We start from the raw sequence: 3,951 nt of genomic DNA, 5'->3' as shown, positions 1-3,951 counted from the left end.
GTTGGTATGTCACTCTAAGTTGCCATCACAGTAGTGACAGCAATGTCAGCAAACCCTACATCTGTTAGTTCTCTAGGTTGTGGCATCCTCCCACTGAGACCAGTGAGACAATATCTCTGTCTCCTTCCTTGTAGCATCACAACTGACCAGATGATGGTTAAATACACTAAGCCAACTTTATCCATGATGTAACTCCACTGAAATCAAACGGGGATGACTCGCCCATCAATTTGGTTCCAAGCCATGCAGTTAAATGCAAAATGATCCTTATGTAGACTAGGAACCAACTACACAACCCTCACCTGGATGGTTTTGACTCTTGGTCAGTTATTTGAAGTTTGTTAGAAATGCAGCATGATAGTTATTCAAGTGCTGGTTATTAGAGTGACTATCGGTAGAGCTGGGGGAATGTTAGAAAAGATCCTGGGATACTGAGGGGGGCTGAGTTGTATTTGCAGGGCTGCAGGTTCATTATTTGTGAGTTTCTGGCAGTGATGTTTATAAATCCCCAACACATCATAAGTTTTAGCACAAATTGGTACTCAGCTAAAAATGAATTGTGGAAAATGAATTCTTGTTCTTTTTGTTTTGAAGATCTGTCATTTAAATTAGGAAGCAGAAATAGTCACATAAACACAGATTTGCAAACGGAGTTAGTGAGCTAAAAACTGTTCATCCAAACTACCTGCTGAGTATTTCGAAATGATTATTATATATTAATACAATTACATATACTTATAATTTACACAATAATAATATAAATAACTAATATATGTTCACAAATAGACACAAATGTCTACCCTCTGACCTGGGCAAAGTTAGGTATACTACCAAGAAATAAGTCCTGTCTTGTTACACCCACGCTCGTGGATTTGTGGTGTGAAAGGCTTGGCAGAGTCCCAGATGTGCCCTGTGGTACTGCTTAGGTTCTCCTGAGCTGTACCATGTCATTCATAATCTTGTGAACCCAGGCTCATGAAGAGCAGGGACAAATATGCAAGGGTTATGTCTTGGTGGCATGTCTGGTTGCCCTCCCAGTTATGGTGCAGATGTACCTACCTCTAGATGCCTCATTTTGAAGGGCCTGACTTGGGACCTGGAAGGTCTCAGTCAGCGATGGCAAGAAAAGGGGTTGCTATGAGACCATCTGGGAAAAGAATGGATCTTAGCAGGCATCTGAGGACATGTGGAGCTTTACTGAAAAGAAATGTCATGGGACTATGGTGGGCATGTTGATGGCCTCCAAGTGAAACAACCAAGAATGAGCATGATTCTGAAGAAAAATATGAGGAGGAGAAACCCCTTGTCATGTCGCTCTCCTTAAATATCCCTACTCTGGTGGTATAAGCAAAGGTAACAGCAAGGGGAAATGATGGGGCTGGAAGCGATGGTCACATTTGCAGAAGCAGCACATGAAAGATGAGACAATACAGTGGCCTGGATAGTGTGTGTCTGGATATAGCACCATCTCCTGCTCCTAGTGTGGTATACTCCATCACCTCCCAGTAACTGAATAAGGATCAGATAGACATTTCCTGACTGCATTTTCATAATGCATTTATTTGATACGTCCTAGGCATCTTCCTGTTGCAAATGTTCCTAAAGGTAATTGAATATGAGGATGGTAGGTGAGGGGCAGGGGATGGCAGGGAACCTGGGTAGTGGGAGAGGTACAGGTGTATAACAAGTGGCAGGAAAGGGGGAAAAGAATTCATGGAGAGATGCATCATGGCCCTGCCATCTCCTGTTGTATCATGTCTCAGCAAATTGTTGTAGTTTCCATTTCTGTCCATTTTCTCCATTGTTTCTTCTATTTTTCCTTCTTTTTTTCTCTTTCTCATGTTTTCTGCTGCCTTCTCTTCCCCCTCCCCATTCTCTCACTCGCTAGAGAGCTAAGTGCCACAGGATGAGAGGGGGTCCATGCAGGCTATCCAAGGCAATGCTCAAGTGGAGGAAAGCTGTTTGGGCTGGCCCTGTGTTGCTTGAGCCTGCCTCCAAGTACAGGTGTGCTGCTTCCTTTAGGGACCAGAGTGGAAGTAAGGAGAGAAAAGAAGAGCAACAAACAGAGAGAATTAGCATTGAAGATGGATATGAAAGGAAAGCAGGGAGAGTGTAAGGAAGGAGTGCACGGACAGATGAGGGCATTCTTCATGACAGCCATGTGGCAGGTCTGCTGGGACGACTTGATGGAAAGTGTCTCTCCAGAGCAGCCTTAGGTAAACTACAGGGAACTCTTTCGGTTCTTATGAGGCTGCTTGAGTCGATGCAAAAGCTGGGCTGCAGAGGGCAGGTCTGAGGATATAAGCAAACATCATTGTCTCAAGTCTTTGCATCAGGCTTCTTTGGATGAGCCCCTGCTGGTTTCTGTACTCCTTTGTACCTCCTAATGTGACACAGCTGAGGTACAAAGTCAAAGTTGGACACTATCTCTTCTTTGTATGAAAGTGGGGCTCACCTAGAAAACTGGGCACATTTTACAGACAGGTGCTTGACCTTGATGCCCCAGCCAGCCAGAAATATCAGTTTCTCCCTCACAGAGATACAGCAGAGAGCTGCTGTGATTTGACCAAGTCTCTCCAGCTGGTCAGCAGCACAGATGGATGCAGAACCCAGGCCTCTTCCTTTAATCTTTAACATATAATGTCTGTCAACCTGCCATCAGGCTCTTTAAGTTCACCTTTTTGCTATCCTGTCCAACCCTTCCTTGTGTGATGCAACTGATTTTTTTTTCAAGTCCATTTCAGAGAAACTTTGTAATTTTTCCCTTCCACTTCTGGCACTGTACCCTCAAGACGCCCTGAGATCTACTGTTGTGACAGCTTATGGTACTTGTTTGTCACTCACTTGCAGATTCCCTTGGATGTACACCCCTCAGTCCCCCTCCGTTCCCCCATGCTGCTTCTCCCTTCTTCCTCAGAATTGCCTGCCAGTTGTCATCTCTGTGTTTTCTTCCAGCTGTTCACACCCACAGCTGTGCCTGTCCCATCCACTTGGGACTGTATCAATGGATCCCTGTTCACAAATGTGACCCTTTCAGCATGAGTGAACATGAGGCAGGAAGTGGACTTGTTCACACGGGGCTTCCAGGTGCTACTGCAATGAAAATACCTAATACATTCCCTCTCCTCCTTACACATCTAATTTGGTAGACTCTGGAGGTCATATATGTCCCAGATCATACCTGTATAGATTCAGGTTATGTCCACACTGAATTTCAAGGTGTGAGTGCAGCTCATGCAGACATTACCAGCTAGCTCACATACTGATAGCAGTGAAACCATGATAGCACTGTTATCAGTACAGACTGCAAAGGCCTGCTCTGCCTTGAGGCTATGACACAGTGGTTGAAGCCTGTGCCTCTGGGGCTTCAATGCTGTACTCAAGGTAGCTAGGCTGAACGCTAGCTGGGGATGTCTATACTCTGCTTTCATGCCTTTGTCAGCATTGTGGACGTACTCTGGGTCCAGAAGGAAGAGAACTACCTGCTAGAGGTGTGCAAAGTAGGTCCTATTTGATTGGGATTTGACCTGAGTCAGGGACAGTGATTCTATTAGTTGATTGAGATCACTGTCCCTGATTCAATTTGGCCAAATCCGAATCTGAAGATTTAACAATGATCCAGAGAATCAGCGATTCGGACATAGACACAGCTTTAAAAGTTTTTTCTACATACCTTGAGGTAGCAGCGCAGCTTGTGATTGCTGCAATGCTGGGGCGCATGGAGTGTCCCACAGGAGTGGGAGGGGGGCCTCCCCGTGCTTGGCGGTGAATCCAGAAGTGGACTGGAAGTACTTCTGGTCCATTTCCTAGTCTCCTGGGGAGTGCGCTGGGGGGGCCCCCCGCACTCCCCTGGCTTGGTTTCATAGATTTCATAGACATTAGGGCTGGAAGGGACCTCGGGAGATCATCGAGTCCAGCCCCCCGCCCAAAGGGCAGGAAGTCAGCTGGGGT

Source organism: Crocodylus porosus, unplaced genomic scaffold (genome assembly GCF_001723895.1).
Source record: "Crocodylus porosus isolate Cpor-Errol unplaced genomic scaffold, CroPor_comp1, whole genome shotgun sequence".
Lineage (NCBI taxonomy): Eukaryota > Metazoa > Chordata > Crocodylia > Crocodylidae > Crocodylus > Crocodylus porosus.
The sequence above is the reverse complement of the archived record's forward strand: the minus strand, read 5'-3'. Positions refer to the sequence as shown.